The 24,464-nt window shown below is 43.1% G+C and overlaps 1 protein-coding gene and 2 long non-coding RNA genes across 3 annotated transcripts in view; 1 reads left to right on the forward strand and 2 right to left on the reverse strand.

The window, feature by feature from the left end:
• itpr2 (inositol 1,4,5-trisphosphate receptor, type 2) overlaps positions 1 to 24,464 on the reverse strand; it is a 128,368-nt gene that overhangs the window by 80,132 nt on the left and 23,772 nt on the right. The window lies entirely within an intron of this gene.
• Positions 11,673 to 12,418, reverse strand: LOC132464831 (uncharacterized). The gene is made up of 2 exons (XR_009527360.1): positions 12,091 to 12,418; positions 11,673 to 11,997 (listed from the first exon to the last, which is right to left on the reverse strand). It is a non-coding gene; the product is annotated as an uncharacterized LOC132464831 (long non-coding RNA).
• Positions 11,926 to 12,883, forward strand: LOC132464830 (uncharacterized). Its single transcript, XR_009527359.1, has 2 exons — positions 11,926 to 12,017; positions 12,402 to 12,883. It is a non-coding gene; the product is annotated as an uncharacterized LOC132464830 (long non-coding RNA).

Genomic DNA, 24,464 nt, shown 5'->3' on the forward strand with positions numbered 1-24,464 from the left:
GTGATCTTTAAACTACGTTTAGTATGATCAAGAGGGAGGAATGTAGAATATTGGTGTATTTTAGTGTCTCTCTTTTGTTCACATTTCTAGTCTAGGAACAGGCCAGGGCCTCTCATACTGATACAAGGTGTTATCCCCAACATTCTGCCATTGTTATGTCTCAACAAGGTTGAACCGACCTGGTCCTCCGGGACATAGCCAGGGCCAGATACCTTATCAATGCTGAGAGTGCGTCTGTTTTCGTGTTATTCATATATCCCCTTTTTGCATAATACTCGCCCCAACCCTTTGGTTCGACGAGAAGAGGGTTCGACAGCCAAGGAACAAGTCATCAAACGGCTCCTCAATGGGTCCACTATAGATTATTCAACCTAAGTCTGTATCTCGCTGTATTACATCCTGGAATAAACCATCCATTCAACCCTCTGATCCAACCTGTCAAGTTGCTTTGATTTCGACTTCAAGAATTACTTTACGACTGAAAATACACAACGCAGAGTCTGTCCGAACAGTTTAGAAATAAGCTGAAATCTAACACATTCAATAAAAGCTTGAAACGAAACATACGTGTTGGTTTAATTTATTCGCTCATAAATGGCATACTTATTGTATATAATACAATAAAATATTCCTAGGCTATTAATAACTTGGGATGATACGCTTTTTCGAGTTTTCCCTTTGCTTTACTCTTATATGACGTATACATGTTTTACGTCTGTTAAGCTACATAAATTGAATGGTTCGTTCGAGATGCCTCGTACAGTCCGAGCCAAGGGGAGTATTCACTCCCACCGGGCGGGAACGCGCCTCAATAAGTGAGTGAAACAGCTTGTTTGCTCTCAAGCTTTGCGTCCGTATTAGTGTGACGTTTGTTACTAGAATAGTCATACTAACTATTAGGTGAAAAAGTAGTTGTTGGTAAAACTGGGATTCAATTTTCAGATCGCTAATGTCCTGGCCCTGGCGACAGCCCCGATTCGCCCCCAATGCGTCCCAGCAGTTTGAGCTCACATGCCATCCATGTAAAACATGGATATCATACAAACAAGAACCAGTGCTATAATGGAACTAATATTGCACACTGCAAAAGGCATCAACCATTTTATCGGTTAATTAACGGTTGGTTTGAACCATCAGTGGATGGTTAATCTTTTTTCTGCCTGGGGGTTGGGGGGCTTAGGGCTACCAATGCAGAAGAGGTGCTTGAGGTGGAGGGGTGGGCTCTGTGATGGCAGCGGCCCCAATGATCTCCTGAAAGAAAACAGAACGAATAAGAAGGAATTGTATGGTAGAACTGGGTGATATGGCCTCGTGTTATGTACAATATATAATAACTGATATCTAAATAGATATCTCGATAGATATTCACACATCACATTGATGCACCATTCTACAGGCTAATAAGCATTTTTAAAACTAAGTATTGAATTTCTTGGCAAAAGCTTAACTTCAACCAGGAGTCCCTATACCATGGATGTAATTGTCCCATTTTGTTGAACAAAATCCCTGCGGCCGGCCGGTGTTGTGCCGAATTTCGACCCCCCCGCATATTACGACCCCCCTTCGCGTGAACGCGCATTCGCTTATTGTCAACGCCCCATACTTTCATTTAGTTCGAGGCGCTCTTCCTTCCGACAATATTAGTCTAAATTAGTGTTTATATTCTATCACAACATCACAAGTTGAGCAACTTATCACAGAAAGCGATGGCATATTTTAGATTGTAAGTTTGAAGACGAACACATCGCAATGGAACCTCCGACGGCGACGACCCTACAACATTCACGATAATGAACTACGAGTATGGAAGCATATATGTAGCAAAATTCAAATGGCAATGCAATTTGGAATTACATTATGCATTTGACAATGCATTATGCAATTTTATAATGTAATTTATAAATACGTTATTCAAAGTGTATTTTAAAATGCAAAGTGACAATGCAATCCTCAATTAAATTTGCAAAAGTTCTAACAATACAAATAGAATAACATTTTGTCAAATTCTTTGAGTTCCTTTATACAAATTGAAAAGCTATAGCGTCCCCGTGATTGCAATCCACTTCGCCACGCTCCGTGTGTTGCGATATTCAAATGACATTTCAATCCGCAAAACGGAATCCAAAACGGAATCCAAAGAGGAATCCAAAAAGTCAATATGCAAAGTGGCAAACGTATCAGCCAATCAGCGTCTGGGCGGGAACTACGTCACTTGCTCGTAATTTCCTTGTTCACTTCTAGTTCGTATGTGTCAGGTCCATGGTCACCAATGGAGATTATTGATACGCTCCGAAGTTTGGCCGATGATGTGGAGAACAATCGTGTTGAAGACACAGATGCAGTAGATAGAGTGCGTGTTCTGGGAGATAGGATAGACGACTTGTGCGAACACACCAAGCGCGTACCTCGCGTACCATGTACGTGCGTAACGCAGCGAAAATGTTGCTTGACCATTTTGTGTCAAAAATGGTCAGATACGCGCGTATCTGACCATTTAAGGAGTCCGAGGATTAAGGAGTCCGAGGAAGGAAACCCAAACGCCGCCGTGTTTGGATGGATGATAGATCTTGGATCGGGTTAGATTAAATAATCTCGGATATAAATAACAATAATCGGGTTAAATAACTTCACATGGTGTGTCTGGTGTGTTTCCAGCATTCGTAGTGTTGATCAGCAGAGAAATAGTCCGCCAAGACGTTGAGGTTGCTTAGCAATCAGAGACTCTGTCCATGCAAGTGAACGGAGCGTTCACTCTTCGTCATAACTATCAAACCAAACATCCTTCACATTCACCGAGCGAACATTATGAGAGTAAAATGCACATTTCTCGCTAGAAATGTTTCCATAAACGCATTTAATGGCGTAACTATGTTACTATTTCCACTCAGAATAAAGAAAGTTGCCGGCCGTGGCTGCCATGGACATGGCTGCTCTGGAGTCCGAGGTAGGAAACCCAAACGTCGCCGTGTTTGGGTGATAGAGTTTAGATCGGGTTAGATTAAGTAATCTCGGATATAAATAACAATAATCGGGTTAAATAACTTCACATGGTGTGTCTGGTGTGTTTCCAGCATTCGTAGTGTTGATCAGCAGATATATAGTCCGCCAAGACGTTGAGGTTGCTTTAGTAACCAGAGACTCTGTCCATGCAAGTGAACGGAGCGTTCCCTCTTCGTCATAACTATCAAACCAAACATCCTTCACATTCACCGAGCGAACATTATGAAAGTAAAATGCACATTTCTCGCTAGAAATGTTTCCATAAAAGCATTTAATGGCGTAACTATGTTACTATTTCCACACAGAATAAAGAAAGATGTCGGCCGTATGCTTCTGTCCAAGCTCACTACTCTCTGCCAGTGACGTCGGGTCAAGCTCAACGCTGATTGGCTATTGCGGCGCGTATGAGCATAAAAAGTTCAATTTTTTGAACTCCTCGCGTACATGTACGCGCGTATATGTACGCGCGTATATGTGCGCGCGTATATATACGCGCGTATATGTACGCGCCTCATACGCCCCTACAGCGAGTAAAATGTTGCTTGGTACGCATGATACGCTGTACGCACCTCATACGCGCGTACACCAATGCTTCCCTATGGAAAAATTGCCGATTTTATACGCATGGTACGCAGGTGACGCGTTTGGTGTGGCCGTACCTTTATCCTCACGGGTACGTTTTGACGCCAGTGTGGTAAACACAAAGATTTCCAAAGTGCTACAGGCACTGGGTGCGAAACATAGGGTCGGGAGACCCACCGTCTCCACCCACTCCTCACCTACAAAGCTCTCCAGAACCTAGCCCCCAGTTACCTCTGGGACCTCCTCCAAGAATACACTCCCTCCCGCTCCCTCCGGTCAACCTCTGCTGGACAACTATGTATCCCCACATCACGACTCATTACGAATGGGTGCCCGGTCATTCAGCTGTTCTGTATGGCAAGCCGAATTGTCATTTATTAACTAAGTTTGACTATCCGGAATTTACATTGCAGATATCTGCAATTCAGTTTCGCCTAGTCAAAACTAACATTTCGGATATCCGCAACTACATTCCTCCTATCCGCAATTGTCATTTCAGATATCCACAAAGACATTCCTCCTAGGCGAAATTGCGTCATTTTCGCCATTCATGTCTATGGGGTTTCTCATTGCGGATATCTACAATTCAGTTGCGGATATCCACTTTGTGAATTACGGATATCTGCAACTGAATTGTAGATATCTGTAATTCCAGTTTGAGATATCTACAATTTGATTCTGACTAGTCATAATTCCAGTTCAAGATATCTTTAATTCACCTCAATTCAAGATATCTACATGTCCCTTTTCAGATATCTTAAATTAAGTTTTGACTAGGCGAAATGAAGTTGTAGATATCTCTAACTGGAGTTACGACTAGTCAAAATGACGTTGTAGATATCTCTAACTGGAGTTACGACTAGTCAAAATGACGTTGTAGATATCTATTATCAAGTTATAGATATCTTGAAAGGAATTTTGATTAGAGATATCTACAATTGTAGATATCTTTAACTTTCATTCTGCCTAGGCGAAACTGAATTATAGATATCTTGAATTCGAGTTTTGACTAGGCGAAATGACGTTTCAGATATCTGTAATGACGTTTCAGATATCTGTAATGACAAATTATAGGACCGTTTACTTTAAGCGGGAGCGGAGCAGCTCCTTGTTCAATCATCATTCACACAATTCACTGATTACATCGCTCCATATTTTCTCGTGATCTTTTCGATCACAGCCAACGCCATGACTGCTCCTTTCTTATTCCATTCGGAAATGAACCCACTTCTTCTTTGATTATGGCGGCAAGGGGAAATTACGTATTTCTGGATATCTAAAACGTAATGCCCAACACTCAAATGACGTTTGAGATATCTTTAACTTTCATTCTGCCTAGGCGAAACTGAATTACAGATATCTGCAATTGTCATTTAAGATGTGTGACGAGTTGAATGTCGTTTTCCGTGAAGTCATTGCAGATATCTGTAATTCAGTTTCGCCTAGTCAAAACTGAATTACAGATATCTCTAACAGTCGTTTCGACTAGTCAAAACTACATTACAGATATCTCTAACTGTCGTTTCGACTAGTCACAACTACATTACAGATATCTTGAATGAAGTTGTTGATATCTACAATGTAAATTCCGGATAGTCAAACTTAGTTAATAAATGACAATTCGGCTTGCCATAGTTCTGCACCCAGGCTCTGGAACTCCCTCCCCCCACACATAAAACAGTCTGACACAATAGAAAGTGACGTAGTTCCCGCTGGTGGCTGATACGTTTGCCACTTTGCATATTGACTTTTTGGATTCCTCTTTGGATTCCTCTTTGGATTCCGTTTTGGATTCCGTTTTGCGGATTGAAATGTCATTTGAATATCGCAACACACGGAGCGTGGCGAAGTGGATTGCAATCACGGGGACGCTATAGCTTTTCAATTTGAATAAAGGAACTCAAAGAATTTGACAAAATGTTATTGTATTTTTATTGTTATAACTTTTGCAAATGTAATTGAGGATTGCATTGTCACTTTGCATATTAAAATACACTTTGAATAACGTATTTACAAATTACATTATGAAATTGCATAATGCATTGTCAATTGCATAACGTAATTACTTATTGAATTGCAAATTGCAAATTGCATTGCCATTTGAATTTTGCTACATATATGCTTCCATACTACGAGAGCACTTACATATGCCGCTTTTCCACCGCACATGTAGCTCGACTCGACACGACTCGACACGACACGACTCGACACGGTAGCAGCACGGGTGCTTTTCCACCGCAAATAGTACCTCCTGGACGTGGGCGGGGTCGGCTGCGCGAAAGGGCCGTGACGTATTTGTGTACGCGACGCAAACAACACATACGCAACCCACACATGGACAGAACCCACATAACAACAATGGAGGACATCGATCGCATTACTATTATTAGCTGGCATGTTGAAGAAGTTGGAGAAGTGGAACATGTTGGCTGCGGCGCTGCTATGGATGTTACCAGCATGGTTGCCATGTCGCTCTCGTGACTTCGTCACACTCTCTGGCCAATCAGTCGCCGGCCGTCTGCCGACGTCACCTTTTAGCATCGGCTCAGCTCGCTTGGAACCTAGAGCGAGTAGGTACTAGAAAAAGCAGCCACTTCAGGTACCAGATACCATGGTACCGCGGTGGAAACGCAAAAAATGCGAGCTGAGTCGAGTCGTGTCGAGTCGTGTCGAGCTGGTACCATGCAGTGGAAAAGCGGCAATACTGTGGCAACCCGGCCCCGACACGGCGGGCCTGGAAGCCCAGGGGGCAGGTAATACGAGCTGTCTACCACCCTTTTCCCCCAGAGGGCGCCAAGGTACGCATTGGAAAGGTCCCACTCAACGCCAACGGGAGACACCTGTGTACCAGGCCAATCAGACCCAGGTGAGGGCTATAAAGAGAAGCTGAGATTCAGTCTAAACACAGGAGGTATGTGACCCATGTGGGAGCAGAGAGCGGAGCGAGATTCCCTACCCGGACGGACCTTTGTCCCGGGACCCCGTCTAGAGAAGACCACAGGAGACCACGGAAGGACCTCCTCACCTGGATATCGGGACAGCGCGTGAGACACGACCACAGCATCCCCAGTGGCTCACGGAGCCCAGTCTCTTTATTTTGTAATAGTTTGCATTGACGGGTGATTCCCCTTTTTTCCGTTGTTTGGACTTAATAAACGTGCCTTGTTGGCAGTTTGAGCATCCGAGACTCTTGTTCCTTGAGCCGGGTTACCACAATACGTAATAGTTAAAAGTAATACATTAATGCATTATGTTATTTACTCATATTAATTTTGACAACCTCTTGGTAGCCTACCGTGGAAAGCACATTTAACTGTGACTGATCCAAAACTAAGGAAATCCTTTACTAGGTACAGACTCAGTGAGCACAGCCTCGCCTTCGAGAGAGTGAAGGATATTGAATATATCCAATATATATTTTCGATATATTGAATATATACTGGATATACTGGATATATTCAATATCCAGCCAATTTAGCCTGCCATATTCATCACCCATCTCCTATTTCTTGTTTGTTTTCACCACAACCGTACTGTGCCTTTTTTTAATATTACCTATATATAATGGATTACCGTGCATCGACCAGTTTGCCTGACTAATGTAGTCTCCGACTCCTAGCCTGCTCCCTGCCTGGACTTCGCCTACCCATCAAATTTCCTGTGTATGACCTCCTGCCTGTCCCTTGACCCATCTCCAGCCTCCTTCTTGGGAATTGTGTTAATAAACATTCTATCATGCTCTGCGCTTGAAACCTATTCTTGGCATCCTTCGTATTCATTAGTCAGGTTATTATCACACTTTTTTTTAAGTATACACTACTTTTGTACTTGCACCAAACTTTTGTAGGGCTCATTAATGTAATGTGTGTTCAACTTTGATTTCTGTTGATGTTACATAGGATTTCTGAAAGGAAGTCTATTCTAGAATATTCCTCAAAGTCAGAAGTTGTTAATTGCAATTACTTCATGCATACATATACATATGTACATCCATACACATATTCATAATGTGTACTGTTCATTATATTGACATGGTAGGCATCAACACTGGGAGCATTTTGAAAGAGGCAGTAATTCTGCCGGCATGAATTGGCTGTGAGAATACAACGCCCCACACACACACACACCTGCCAAATGTCCCCTGTTATGACTACACGTCTGAAATTACTACAGTCACATCCAGTGGCCTAACGATGTGACCCGAAAAAAATTGAAGTGTCTCAGACTTTGCAAACAAGAAATAGATGGGGGGGGTTGAAATACGGCAGGCTAAATAGGCTACTTGCACAAGCACTTCCTGATTCGCCGCAATACAGCTCATCAGCTTCCGGTTCCAAGATGGCAACGTTCTACACCCGGTGTTTAAGGGAGCTGCCGACAACTTAGGCCGTTTCTCAATTCCTAGCACGCATGCTACGGACTCGATGACTTGCAAGTACGGACTTGGCAAGTCCATACTTCAAGCACAGACTTGCGAGCACGTGAGTACGTACCTGCAATTGGAACAGCAGCGGACTCGATGACGTCACCACCTCTGCTCGTCCGTTAACTGTGCTACGGCCTCATTTACGCCTCGTTTCCACATACGTATGTTTTTCGTATCCGTGCTTCCGTAAATTTACGGAAGGAGTCGCTAGTGTATTACGTACGGGCATGAATTTATTTACGGACAAAAGATGTTAGGAGGAAACTGATGGATTGCTTACTCCGGGTAGGAAATGAGTCCTTAGCCCAAGTGAAGGAGTTCAAGTACCTCGGGGTCTTGTTCGCGAGTGAGGGTACTATGGAGCGTGAGATTGGCCGGAGAATCGGAGCAGCAGGGGCGGTATTGCGTTCGCTTTACCGCACCGTTGTAACGAAACGAGAGCTGAGCCGCAAGGCAAAGCTCTCGATCTACCGGTCGATCTTCGTTCCTATCCTCACCTATGGTCATGAGGGCTGGGTGATGACCGAAAGGACGAGATCGTGGGTACAAGCGGCGAGATGAGTTTCCTCAGAAGGGTGGCTGGCGTCTCCCTTAGGGATAGGGTGAGAAGCTCAGCCATCCGTGAGGAACTCGGATTAGAGCCGCTGCTCCTTTACTTAGAAAGGAGTCAGCTGAGGTGGTTCGGGCTCTGGTAAGGATGCCCACTGGGCGCCTTCCTTGGGAGGTGTTTCAGGCACGTCCAGTGGGGAGGAGACCTCGGGGAAGACCCAGGACTAGGTGGAGAGATTATATCTCAACACTGGCCTGGGAACGCCTCGGGATCCCCCCGTCAGAGTTGGTCAATGTGGCCCGGGAAAGGGAAGTCTGGGGCCCCCTGCTTGAGCTGCTCCCCCCGCGACCCGACCCCGGATAAGCGGACGAAAATGAGATGAGACAAAAGATGTGGGAGCGTATGATAATGGCCGTTTTTAGGAGACCGGTACTTTGGAACATGAGGATCGACATATACAGAGATAAAAACAAAACCAACCAGCCTTGGAAAGAGATCGGTGAGGAGTTTGGCCTGCCAGGTACTTACAAGTATTGTGAAAAACATAAAAACTTTCATACGGTATCTCCGTAAAACGACTGGCGAAAGTTACATTTTTTGAACGTATATTACGGACATACCGGACAGAAATTTTACGGAGGGGAGGAGTCTCGGAGGAAAAACGGACATTACGGAGAATCACATAGGAATGAATGGACTTTCGGTCGGAGACGGTTGGATCGCATACGAGAATGTACGTATGTGGAAACGAGGCGTTACGCCTCGTTTCCACATACGTATGTTTTTCGTATCCGTGCTTCCGTAAATTTACTGAAGGAGTCGCTAGTGTTTTACGTACGGACATGAATTTATTTACGGACAAAAGATGGGGGAGCGTATTATAATGGCCGTTTTTAGGAGACCGGTACTTTGGAACAGGAGGATCGACATATACAGAGATAAAAACAAAACCAACCAGGCTTGGAAAGAGATCGGCGAGGAGTTTGGCCTGCCAGGTACTTGCATGTTTTGTGAAAAACATAAAAACTTTCATACGGTATCTCCGTAAAACGACGGCGAAAGTTAAATTTTTGGAACGTATATTACGGACATACCGGACAGAAATTTTTTCCTCCGAGTCTCGGAAGAAAAACAGACATTACGGAGAATCACATAGGAATGAATGGACTTTCGGTCGGAGACGGTTGGATTGCATACGAGAATGTACGTATGTGGAAACGAGGCGTTAGGCATATACTACTGAACAATATAAACAAATGATATAAAACAAAATCCCAGCCTCTTTCATTTTCAAATAATATTCTGAATGAATAAAAATTGAAAAGATATGCGTGTCCTGTCATGTGTATTACACACACGACTTTATATATCTATATATATTTATATATTATCTTATATTATTATTATTATTATTATATTATATATTATATAAATATATATATAAGTTAAGAGTAACTTAAGCTACAGTTGTGCGTCTTCTCCATATTGTCCGCCATCGTACTGCTGCGAGTGCGAAATGCATCCTGGGATTTATAGCGGTTGCAAGCACACACGAGCCACCTCCGATGCATGCTCGGTGAAACGGCGAGATCGAGCACGCATCAAGAACACTTCCGGGTTTTACGACAGTACTCGCTTGATGCGTGCTTCGAATTGGAACAGTGCTCGGGCAACGACTGATGACGTTTCACGAGTCCACGAGCACACGAGCACGCACAAGTACGCGAATTGAGATATCACAGATGTGCATCGTTTATGTCGGGAAACAAAAACTCCGACAAGCAAATTGGAGAAGGGGTTTAGGCTGTATGCTTCGACTTACATTCACAGCTACGAAGGTAAGAAAACGACGTCTAACAGATGCTAGCTACTGTCAAAGTCTAATCTGTCAGTTAACTGTCAGGCCGTTTCTCAATTCGCGTACTTGTGCGTGCTCGTGTGCTCGTGGACTCGTGAAACGTCATCAGTCGTTGCCCGAGCACTGTTCCAATTCGAAGCACGCATCAAGCGAGTACTGTTGTAAAACCCGGAAGTGTTCTTGATGCGTGCTCGATCTCGCCGTTTCACCGAGCATGCATCGGAGGTGGCTCGTGTGTACTTGCAACCCCTATAAATCCCAGGATGCATTTCGCACTCGCAGCAGTACGATGGCGGACAATATGGGGAAGACGCACAACTGTAGCTTAAGTTACTCTTAACTTATATATATAAATATATAATACAATAATAATAATAATAATAATATAAGATAACATATAAATATATATAAAGTCGTGCGTGTATAGCTCATACACATGACAGGACACGCATATCTTTTCAATTTTTATTCATTCAGAATATTTACATACTATTTGACAATGAAAGAGGCTGGGATTTTGTTTTATATCATTTGTTTATATTGTCCAGTAGTATATGCCTAAATGAGGCCGTAGCACAGTTAACGGACGAGCAGAGGTGGTGACGTCATCGAGTCCGCTGCTGTTCCAATTGCAGGTGCGTACTCGCGTGCTCGCAAGTCTGTGCTCGAAGTACGGACTTGCCAAGTACGTGCTTGCAAGTCATCGAGTCCGTAGTACGCGTGCTAGGAATTGAGAAACGGCTTCACTGTCGAACGTGTATTACGATGCAGAAACAGCAAACGCCAACAAGATTTCTTAACGAGTGTTTTATATCAGCCTTGATGTTTGCCTGTTGTTTTGAGTAATAATAGTTTAAGTATAGCCACGATTTTGTGTACATAAAAGTAACATTACTTAGCTACCTAACGTTTCTTTCCATGTAGTAACATGTTATAGATGTGATGATGCGAGTAACTCAGTACAATTGAAGCTTAATGAATTTGTATGTGTTATTTCATTCAGTGTCCAATAAAGACAAGCTGACAGTGCAGGTCAGTGTGAGAGCCTTGTGCTACAGGTCGATGGGGAAGAGCGAGGCACCACAGTTTTAGAGTCTAGGCAGGAAGCTGTGTTCATCCCTGTTCAGTGGTGTTTGTTCGGTTAAGCAGTAGCTAAAGTGTAGTCCTCAAGGGCCACCAACTTGAATGTTTTTCATGTCTCCCTGTTTTTCACACACAATTTAATATAGTCAAGGTAATGAGTACAAGGCTACAACTTTTCAATAAACAAGATATTTATTGTCGTTTGTACAGCAGAAGTACAGGTACATTGGAATAATTGTGATTCTTGGAGTCCGCTTTAAAAAAAAACACATCTTTATTTTAAGAGGGAGAGAATATAACAGTAAGCATTCAGGGTGGTAGGCTTTTTCTAGCACAGTTGAAGTACTTACCTTCATAAGAAACAAGTTGTTTTTTACACCTATGATGCTGAGGCTATATTTCTAATGATTTACCTTTTTCTCTTAGATCAAGCTTTGTGATTCATCAGCCAAGGGATGAAAAAAGAAAGAGTTAATCTATGGGCTGGAGCAGCTGTCTCTGAGAGGAAAAGAAAAAAAGTATAGCTCAAAAACAACAAATACAAATGCAATGGCATCACGTATAATTACTCTGTAACTACTTATAAAGTACTGTTGATGCACGTGCAGGTGCGACCACTTCTTTTTTCTGGGCAGCTGATTTGGCTCTGGAAACACGGACCATCTTGTAGAGACAAGGCTCAATCAAAGACCAAAAAGCTATCAGATGGTTGTAGCTGGCAAATCTATTCACAAAAGACATCACATAAAAAATGTCAATTAGAAGTGTACATCAAAAGTATACATTGTTACCAAAATAATGTCAACACTAACTACTAAGATTAAGATTTTATCGTATATATAATATATATATATATATTATGTAGCAGGGTGACCTGTATTTCTCCCATATATCCGTTTCAGCCTCAGTCATCTCCCTTTTACCTGTATTGTGACTTGTGCCACTACGCAACGGTTGCTCTACCGGATGGCGTCGTAACTAATCCCTGGCACTCAACTGACAGGTTTGTTTAGTTTCCTCTTTGGGTGCAGTTCAATAACTGCACCAACTTCCTGTAAGACAACCTGATGTGTGTGGATATCCAATGCCCTAATGTGTTCTCTGTGCTCTCTTTTTAGAGTAGTGTTCTTGTCCGGGCCGTATCTTTGGGAGGCGCGGTTTGGTGGTTTGCCGTGTACTTGCATGTAGATAAGTAGGGTGTTACCTGCTCAATTCATACATTTTTACAATTGTTTATTAATAGTATTTTGTTCTAGGACCAGCATTGGTAGAGTTGGAGACGGTCACATTCTGGCGCTGGCGCTTCAGTGCTCCTATTTTCATCTCATAGAATAATAACATGACTTTTTTCAACCATTTAAAAATAAACTTTTGTAGACTTGAACTGGAAACACGTCTCTGTAAGAGTAGGGATGGGAATTGATAAGAATTTCACGATTCCGATTCCGATTCCGATTCTGCTTATCGATCCGATTCCTTATCGATTCTCTTATCGATTCTCATTGGGTGAGAAAATAAGTATAAATGTGTTTGTTTGCATTACATCTCTTTAATATCTGATCAGAAGTGCTTCTAGTATTAGGAAATTGTACATTTTCAAATCAATTGGTCTAGACGAAAAAATATATGTTTCGCTTTTTAAGCCCAAAGGCCATCATTATGTGCCATAGGCCTACAACTAAAAACACAGACTGAAAACAGCCAAGTAAGAGCTTGTGCCTTTTGGAATTCTAACAGTGCTCATTTGCATTCAACTTGTAACAAAATTAAACTGACATAAACAAAATGAAGCATTGATTAGACAGAGATGTATTAGATGGGCCTACCTAATAAACCGTTGGAACACACAAGACCGGAAACCATAGCAATGCCGGTAAACAAACCCCGAGAAGCCCAATCCCTATGAGAGCTCCCCACGCTACGGCCATCCGGAGGCGACAGAGCTGTTGGCCGTGATATTATATATACAATTATAATATAGTATATAATATATTATATACTATTATATATAGAGCTCCGGGAGTCGCAAACTGCAACAATCACTTTCTCCTCCATTCCGCGGTTCACCCGGACTGCACTGCACTGAGTTTGACGGCTGAACGCTGATTGGCTGGTACGTTACACATGTCACTCAGTTATCACGCTGTTGAACGCTGATTGGCTGTCATCACGACAAAAACTTGTCGCCGGTTTTCTCCCGCGAAAAACTCGCCCTTATACGCGTCTCTACGTTCACTTTGTATAGGATCTTGTCGCCCCGTCGCGTTTGGTGTGAACGCACAATGCGATTCTTCCTCGGCGGCGGAAGTCTGTTTTACATAGTTTTGAATGATGACTATATGCTCTGTAAGGTGACCTTGGGTGTCTTGAAAGGCGCCTCTAAATTAAATGTATTATTATTATTATTACATGTTTGCTGCGTTCTGAACCAAATCAAAGCAGCGTGTGTGTGACGTCACGACGCATTTGCCGCGACCGGAACCGATAAGCGGAATCGTTAAGCAGGCTTGCTAACGATTCCAAGGAATCGGTTGACTCGGAACCGGTTCTGAACAAGAACCGGTTCTCGATTCCCATCCCTATGTAAGAGACTGAATAACCCCAAAAAATTTGAAGTGTCTCAGACTTTGCAAACAAGAAATAGGAGGGGAGGTCGAAATACGGCAGGCTTGCCTGCCAGAATACAACCCCCCCCCCGCCAAATGTCCCCTGTTGTGACTATACACGTCTGAAATTTCTACAGTCACATCCAGTGACCTAACGATGTAAGCCCAAAAAATTTGAAGTGTCTCAGACTTTGCAAACAGGAAATAGGAGGGGGGGTTGAATATGGCAGGCTAAATTGGCTGGATATTGAATATAGTAGGCCTATATATATATATATTCAATATATATTCAATGTATCCAAAATATATATTGGATATATTCAATATATATTGAATATATATTGAATATATCCAATATCCTTCACATGGCCACCACAGTCCTGTGAGCTGTCACTCACCTAAACTTTCGTGATAATTGGAGAATGGTCACCTGAAGTTCAAAGCCGAAGACTTCATAATGAAGAAAATGTTGTCTTTTCAGTAACACTCAACACTCGACCGTGAATACGTTTCTCAGACTTTGCAAACAAGAAATAGGAGATGGGGGATGAATATGGCAGGATAAATTGGCTGGATATTGAATATATCCAGTATATCCAGTATATATTCAATATATCGAAAATATATATTGGATATATTCAATATATCCAATATCCTTCACTCTGTCGAAGGCGAGGCTGTGCTCACTGAGTCTGTACCTATAAGGATTTCCTTAGTTTTGGATCAGTCACAGTTAAATGTGCTTTCCAGGGTAGGCTACCAAGAGGTTGTCAAAATTAATATGAGTAAATAACATAATGCATTAATGTATTACTTTTAACTATTACGTATGTAAGTGCTCTCGTAGTTCATTATCGTGAATGTTGTAGGCAGTGGCGGCGCCAGAGATTTTTTTCTGGTGGTGCTATGGGGGTGCTCGGCATTTTACTGAGGGTGCTATGAAATTAGGGTGATAGCATATGAGTCTCATTTTTCTCTACTACAACACCTCCCTACCATATCGTCACATATGTTTACACGTTTGTGCGTGTGCGGGTCTTCGGGATACATAAAAAGCGCCATTCAAATCGATCGTATTATTATTGTCATTAGGCTACTTCTGACGGACGCGCACAAAGCCGCGTTCATCTCCGACGGTCAAAATGGATGCAGCATGTTATAGATAACGTAATCTCAAATACTTCACTTACTTCAGTGTGTGGATTAAAGTTTGCGCCAGATGACTACCAGGTCACCACTACCATGAGTGACAAATTAAACTAAACATACCAAGTTCAATACACTTCTAACTAAAGACGGCAGATTAGAATGTCAGATAGAATTAATTTAAACAGGCAAAGAGTCAGAAATGCTTTCAAAAAGAGTAGGCTATATTATTTTAGGTCACAATCAAAACACCTCCTCCACCGAGAAAATGCCTGCAGGCAAAGCAAAAGACGGCATCCTGAGATACACTGTATTCCAACCACGGATATGGTTCCATCCAGCTCTTACAGAAACTTATTTGCTGGACTCCAAACATCCGAGTTGGATATTTTTGTAATATTGGTCTTTTCGGACCATCCTGGGTGCACCCTGCACCCAGGGTGCTAGCATCATGGCTAGCAGCGCCCTCAGTAGAGAAGGGTTGACTTGGACCAGGACGTTCCTTTTCTTCTACATCAGAATCAGAATCCACTACCTCTTGCATTTTTTCTTCCTCTTGAACGTCTTCTTCAACTCGAGGAATTTTTCGGATCAAATACCGATCCATTTTCGTGATTTTGTGAACGCTTGACTTAAAATTGACCGATCGCCAGGATTACTGTTACTTATGCCGCTTTTCCACCGCACATGTAGCTCGACTCGACACGACTCGACACGACACGACTCGACACGGTAGCAGCACGGGTGCTTTTCCACCGCAAATAGTACCTCCTGGACGTGGGCGGGGTCGGCTGCGCGAAAGGGCCGTGACGTATTTGTGTACGCGAGAAGTGGAACATGTTGGCTGCGGCGCTGCTATGGATGTTACCAGCATGTCGCTCTCGTGACTTCGTCACACTCTCTGGCCAATCAGTCGCCGGCCGTCTGCCGACGTCACCTTTTAGCATCGGCTCAGCTCGCTTGGAACCTAGAGCGAGTAGGTACTAGAAAAAGCAGCCACTTCAGGTACCAGATACCATGGTACCGCGGTGGAAACGCAAAAAATGCGAGCTGAGTCGAGTCGTGTCGAGTCGTGTCGAGCTGGTACCATGCAGTGGAAAAGCGGCATTAGCCTACTACTCATTGAACAATCACGTTCACGCACGCAACGTGTCTGTGTCGTGCTACGTGAACAATCTGTTTATTTCAATCTGTTATTTTCTTTTGTGATTAAAATATTATTATCACACAATACATTTTATTAAGAACTCAGAATGAAATTAAATAACAATAATAAATAAACCATTATTTTCTTGGGGGTGCTATGGGGGTGCTATGGCCAATCTAGGGGGTGCTCTAGCACAGAATATAAACACTAATTTAGACTAATATTGTCGGAAGGAAGAGCGCCTCGAACTAAATGAAAGTATGGGGCGTTGACAATAAGCGAATGCGCGTTCACGCGAAGGGGGGTCGTAATATGCGGGGGGGTGCGAAATTCGGCACAACACCGGCATGAGTCCGGGAGCTCTGCTCCGGGAGTTTGGGTGGTTGTGCATGTTATAAAGAAAATGCTTACAACATTGAAACGGCATAATGATAATGCGATGTTCATCATCATTTATTTAATGATTATTATCATGGAAAACACTTACATTTGTGGTTTTCGATGCTGTCGCATCTTTTCGACCGCCATCTTGCCTAGGATTGTTGGAGCCATTTAGAGGTCTTTTGTGTTGAATATATTTAAGTAAATATAATTTGAGTCTAAGGCTAAAAGTATGAGTTATGAATTATAAAGTGTATGAAATATTATCAAATCTTCATTCATATGTATATTTATGCACTTTGTGATGACGTGGTGATTAGTCCGTTGTGTCACCTGGGGAAGTAGGTGTGTCACGCTCTACCTGGAGCCTATTGGAGGCCCTCATATAGGGCAGGCTAATCACTGTAGTTCGGGTTTGGAAGGCAGAGAGCCAACAGTTTTCTGACCGCATTAGTTCGCATTAGTTCGCATTATCGCATTAGCTTATTATCGCATTAGCGCATTATTGCATTAGATGCACTATTATTTTACACTGAAAAGCCCTTTTTGTCCAATACGAATGAACCCTGTTTTGGCCGCAAACAGCCATTGTTTGGAGTTTTTATGTTTATTTCCTGGAAAGTCAACCGGAGTTATTGCTTAATAAATCAATCAACAACAAGTTAAACAATCTCTGTGCGTGCTTCTCAAGAAATGTGTGTCGGACTACCTCTGCCTCAGGAACACATAGGGCGAACAAAGGGTTCGCCACTTCATAGTCAGAAAACTCCGCGAGTGTGACAAACTTTTGGAGAGGACAAAGGAAGACGGGCGCGCGCGACGGGCGCGCAGCTCTTTTGGATACGCGTGAGTAAACAAACCCACGGATGAGCCGTGCACAATAAAGTGCTTGTGAATATGGATGTGCGGATGAGATCCGCGTTTAAAGCCCCGTTCTATGAACTGTCTGTTTGAAATAAATTATGATGCGATCGCTAAACAAAGTGACAAAAAGGAAAGTGGCAACAGATGCTCTGTGCGCGCGCATCTCGCGGACGCGGTGGATAGGCGAACAGAGCAAAATAAATAAGGAAGCGATCTAATAAAAGGAAATCAATAAATCAAACTACAATAAAAAATGGACATGACTGAACTGAAAACGGCCGCGGAAGCGGAAGATCGTTTAAAATCTCTGACTGCGACACGCAGAGGGAAACTTGGAGTGTGCACAAGGAGAATACATGAAACACAAGCCTTGTTGACTGAAGGTGGAAATATTGATGATGTTGACAAATCTATGCATATGTTCAAACAAGCTGTGGATGAGTTTAATAAGGTGCACAATTCTGTTCAAGAGCTGTTATCACAAGAGGAAAAAGAAACGGACACTCTGGACTGGTATGAGCCAAGAGTGATGAACTTCAACTAACAAAGGAGGTTAAAACATGGAAAAGGGAACAGAGTGCACAGTTAAAGATTGACCCACTGGACAGCATATCAAACATCTCAAGGAAAACAACTGCATCAACTATTTCTTCTGCTGCTCGGCTGGCTTCAGCTGAGAAAGCAGCTCTGGAGGCTAAATCTGCTGCATTAAAGGAAAAACATTCATTGCAGTTGCAGGAAACTATCATCAAATCAAAAATGGAAAAAGTGGAACTGGATGCAGAAATTGCAGCGGCAGATGCAAAAATTAAAGTTCTCTTAAACCCAAATGTAACAGAGTTTTATGGTGATGCTATGAATGAATATTTTGAGGAAACAAGCAAACAGGAAAATGTGGAACAAACATTTACAGACACATCTGCTTTGGAATTCATTCAATTGGGTGCCGTGCCTAAAACTCCACTACAGAGAGCGGTTGGTGACACTCATAAGAGCTCTCAAGTGGCAAAAAGGGCTGCAAACCCACACCTGGGAGACCCTGCAACCAGTTACATCACTCATGAAAACATCAGCACAATGGTAAAAAGTCAAAGGGATATCACTGAGCTCATGATAATGCAACAAAATCTGTCTCTATTGCCTAAAAGAGAAGTGCCAGTGTTTAAAGGTGATCCACTATCATACCAACCTTTCATGCATGCATTCAAGTACTTAATAGAGGACAAGACAAGTAGTTCCCAGGATAGGCTCTACTTTCTTGAACAGTTCACAGCAGGTCAGGCCAAAGACCTTGTTCGTAGCTGTATGCACATGGACGCAAGAAGAGGATATCCAGAAGCAATGCAACTACTAGAAACACATTTTGGTGATGAGATGAAGATTGCAAATGCTTATCTGAATAAAGCGCTAAGCTGGACAGCTATTAAAGCAGATGATGGGAATGCACTTCAGGCATATTCTTTATACTTGAAGGAATGCCACAACGCCATGCAGGACTTGGAGTACATGGATGAACTGGATGTGACATCCACCTTAAAGCTCATTGTATCCAAGCTTCCCTACAAGCTTAGAGAGAGGTGGCGGTCAAGAGCATATGAGGAATTTCAGACATCTTGTTGAATTTATTGAAAATCAGTCCAACATCTTACTGCACCCAGCATTTGGAGACATTAAAGACCCAACTCCTGCTCAAAGAATATCCCCAAATAACAGGAGCACTGAAATAAGGACACTTAAAAGCAGAAGTACATTTGTGACAGCTGTGGCAGCACCTGGAGAACAAGACAACAGAAAGTATGCATTTAAAGGACAACAAAACACCAACTTTAATGCTGCTACTTCAGCTGTCTGCTGTTTCTGTGAAGGCAAGCATGCACTACTGGACTGCTTCAAATTTAAATCACAGCCACACAACGAAAAGGTGGAATGTTTGAAAATAAAAGGATATTGCTTCGGTTGCTTAAAAAAGGGTCACATGAGCAAAGACTGCAAGACAAAACTAGACTGCCAAACATGTCAGCGGAAACATCCAGCCCTGCTACATATTGACACAAGAACCTCAGATCAGCAACCCCTGCAAAACCGCAATTCCCCAGCACCAAAGCAGACATCAATAAACAGTGTACAAGTGTTGGCTGATGACGCAACAGGGGCCGGTAAAGAATGTGCTCTCGCTATTGTTCCAGTTCAAGTTAAAGCTGCCAAAGGAAGCAAGTGCATTCAAACTTACGCTTTCCTTGATCCGGGAAGCTCAGCCACATTTTGCACAGAGAAGCTAATGAACCAACTGAATGTGACCGGACGCAAAACTGACGTTCAGCTGCGGACGATGGGACAGGAAAACAATGTGAGCTGTTATGAGATCACAGGACTGGAAGTTGGCAATCTAGATGGAACTGAATTTATTGACCTACCTGAAGTTTACACACAAGTCAAAATCCCTGTTTCAAAGGAAAACCTACTTACCCAATCAGAAGTCAGGAAATGGCCGTACCTCCGTGGAATCCAAAAGGAAGAGATTGATGCTGACATTGAAATGCTGATAGGAATGAATGTTCCTAAAGCGATGGAACCCTGGCAGATAATTAACAGCCAGAGTAATGGACCATACGCAGTGAAGACACTTCTCGGATGGGTGGTGAATGGGCCCCTCAAGTCTTCATCTGCAATGGAAAAACATAAAGTATCAATGACAGTCAATCGCATCTCAATGGATAATCTGAAAGACCTGCTACTCAGGCAGTACAACCAAGAGTTCCCGGAAAATGAATCTGAGGAGAAGAAAGAGATGTCATGCGAGGACAGGAGATTTATGGAGCTGGCCCAAAGTTCTAAAGTGTTTGAAAGTGGACATTACATCTTGCCCCTGCCGTTTCGAGAAAAGGAGTTACTAATGCCAAATAACTACAACGTGGCACTGCAGCGGACATTAAACCTGGCTGGGAAATTCAAGAGAAGCCCTACCTATGCTGAAGAATACAAGGTCTTCATGAAAAATGTGCTGCAGAAAGGCTACTCAGAGAAGGTACCCCAAGAGCAAGTCCACAGAAATGACGGCCAAGTTTGGTATATTCCTCATCATGGGGTTTACCATAAAAGAAAGAAGAAGCTGAGGGTAGTATTCGACTGTTCCTCAACCTACAAAGGTAAATCTCTGAATTCAGAACTGCTCCAGGGTCCAGATCTAACCAACTCACTTCTGGGCGTTCTGCTCCGGTTCCGTCAGGAGAGGATTGCAGTAATGGCCGACATTGAGGCGATGTACTACCAAGTACAAGTACAGAAAGATCACCAGGACTTCCTCAGGTTTCTGTGGTGGCCTGAGGGAGACATCAGCAAACCACTGGAAGTGTACCGGATGAAGGTGCATCTCTTCGGCGCAGTATCTTCACCCAGTATTGCTAACTTTGCCTTGAAACAAACTGGAATAGACCACTCGGATCAATACAGTAATGAAGTATTCGATACCATCAAGAACAGCTTTTATGTCGATGACTGTCTCAAGTCTGTCGCTTCAACTAGTCAAGCAATCAAGCTAACAAAGGACCTTATGGAAGCAGATTTAGACAAAGAGAAACCACCTCTTGAAAGGGTTCTAGGTATCCAGTGGAACATCCAGAGTGACACCTTTGGCTTCAGTGTTACCATCCAAGACAGAGTTCCCACCCGAAGAACTATCCTCTCTATTGTCAGTTCTATCTACGACCCACTTGGTTTCCTTGCACCTTTCATCCTTAAAGCCAAGCAAATTCTGCAGAAGCTGTGTATGGACAAGTGTGGATGGGACGAAGTGATTCCAGAACATCTTGCGAAACCATGGAAACAATGGATTGCAGAACTTGATCAGCTGAGCAGATTTGAAGTGGACAGGTGTATAAAGCCTGAAAGTTTTGGACTCACAATGACTGCTGAACTGCATCACTTCTGCGACGCCAGTGAGATAGGGTATGGAACAGCAAGCTACCTCCGACTCACAAATGACAAGGCAGACGTTCATGTTACATTTGTACTGGGGAAATCCAGGGTAATCCCATTAAAACAGATCACCATCCCAAGGCTGGAGCTTGCTGCTGCTTCACTGGCAGTGAAGGTAGACAGGATGCTACAAAGAGAACTCCATATGGAATGGCAGGACTCTACCTTTTGGACAGACAGTACATCCGTACTGAAATACATTCACAACAAGACCAAACGTTTCCATACTTACGTTGCTAACAGAGTTGCCACGATCCACAACTTGTCCAAAGAAAATCAGTGGAGGCACGTGAGTTCAAAGGACAATCCAGCAGACTATGCTTCACGTGGTTTGAATATAGAAACGTTTTTGGATTCAGCTACATGGTTGAATGGTCCCGACTTCCTGTCACAAAAGGAAACCGAATGGCCTCAGGAGCCAGTGGATATTCACCACATTCCTTCAGACGATCCAGAAATAAAAAAGGAAATTTCTGTGAGCTGCTTAAGTATAAGCAAAACTGCAACCAGTGACCTCATTGAACACTTCTCCTCTTGGAAAAAATTACAGAGAGCGGTTGGCTGGTTGCTAAAACTTAAACTCCTGCTGCTTCAAAGACAAAAGGCAAAGGAATGTGTGACTAACACCAAACCTACAGATAAACAACAAGGCCTAACTGTTGATGACTTGGATGAAGCAGAGAAGTCACTCATATGCTATGAACAGCAGCGCTACTTTGCCTCAGAACTTGTGCTCCTGAGGACAGGCAAACCTGTCAGAACTGACAGCTCCATTCGGAAATTGGATCCAATTCTTGATGACAGAATCATAAGGATTGGAGGAAGGATAAGTAAATCGGCTCTGCCCACAAGCTTGAAGAACCCGATTATTCTTCCCAAAGACTCCCACGTCTCCCAGTTGATCATGCGTGACATCCATCAAAAGGTTGGACACGCAGGAAGAAACCACATGCTCTCCAGACTAGGCCAGAAGTTCTGGTTACCCTCTTCCAACTCTCTTGCCAGGAAAATAATAAGATCCTGTGTTTTCTGTAGACGCACACAAGCAAGAGTTGGTGAGCAGAAAATGGCAGACTTACCCGAGGATCGGGTTCAACCAGATCTTCCACCATTTTCTCATGTGGGCATTGATTACTTCGGACCTATTGAAGTTAAAAGAGGTCGATCACTGGTCAAACGATGGGGAGTCATATTTACCTGTCTGGTGAGTCGAGCTGTTCACCTGGAGGTGGCGAGCTCCTTGGATACGGCCTCCTGCATCAATGCCATACGGCGTTTCCTATGTCGGAGAGGAACAATACTCACGATCAGAACAGATCGCGGCACCAACTTTGTGGGTGCTCAGAAGGAACTGGAGTCTGCTTTGAAACACTTGGATCACGAAAGAATCCAGGATTCACTGCTGAACAGTAAAATAAAGTGGTTGTTCAATCCTCCGTCAGGAGCCCACTTTGGAGGAGTGTGGGAACGATTGATTAGACTGGTAAAAAAGGTGCTTTCATCAGTTCTGAGACAACAAACAGTGGACGATGAGATGCTCCACACAGCTCTATGTGAAGTTGAATCAATTCTCAATGACAGACCCATCACAACGGTATCAACTGATCCTAACGACTTAGAACCCCTAACACCGAACCACCTACTGCAGCTGAAAGCTAAACCCCTCATGCCACCTGGGCTCTTCTGCAAAGATGACATCTACAGCAGGAAGAGATGGAAACAAGTCCAGTATATTGCGGATCTGTTCTGGCAGAGGTGGATAAAAGAATATCTGCCACTCATGCAGCAACGCCAAAAGTGGACTAACACCAGGAGAAACTTTAACATCAACGATGTGGTGGTCATCGTAGATGATACTGCACCAAGGAACTCATGGCCCCTTGGCCGTGTAGTAAAGACTTTGCCTGAACCCAAAGGTCTCGTCCGGAGTGTTTTGGTCCGAACAAAGACGAATACCCTGCAAAGGCCCATTGATAAGCTCTGCTTGCTTCTGGAAGCTGAAAACTGAGCTTAATAACATGAAGAAAGCCACACACACGTACACACATGCCCCGCTACAGATGGCCCTGCACACACTGTCCTTGCATACATGAACTCCACGTTCACTGGACTATTATTCCTGTCTAAGAGACATTCATGCAACATGGACTTTGGGGGGGATTCAAGAGGGGATGATGTCAATTGTGTTGTATTGTTGTTGGATGTGATATATTTTTGAAGGATTTTGGTTGGTTTATATATGTACTCATCTGGCTCCTTATAGTAAATTAAGGTAATTGTTTTGTGGTAACATCACAATTAGGGGCCGGTATGTTGGAGCCATTTAGAGGTCTTTTGTGTTGAATATATTTAAGTAAATATAATTTGAGTCTAAGGCTAAAAGTATGAGTTATGAATTATAAAGTGTATGAAATATTATCAAATCTTCATTCATATGTATATTTATGCACTTTGTGATGACGTGGTGATTAGTCCGTTGTGTCACCTGGGGAAGTAGGTGTGTCACGCTCTACCTGGAGCCTATTGGAGGCCCTCATATAGGGCAGGCTAATCACTGTAGTTCGGGTTTGGAAGGCAGAGAGCCAACAGTTTTCTGACCGCATTAGTTCGCATTAGCTTATTATCGCATTAGCGCATTATTGCATTAGATGCACTATTATTTTACACTGAAAAGCCCTTTTTGTCCAATACGAATGAACCCTGTTTTGGCCGCAAACAGCCATTGTTTGGAGTTTTTATGTTTATTTCATGGAAAGTCAACCGGAGTTATTGCTTAATAAATCCATCAACAACAAGTTAAACAATCTCTGTGCGTGCTTCTCAAGAAATGTGTGTCGGACTACCTC

Source organism: Gadus macrocephalus, chromosome 9 (genome assembly GCF_031168955.1).
Source record: "Gadus macrocephalus chromosome 9, ASM3116895v1".
NCBI classification, from domain to species: domain Eukaryota; kingdom Metazoa; phylum Chordata; class Actinopteri; order Gadiformes; family Gadidae; genus Gadus; species Gadus macrocephalus.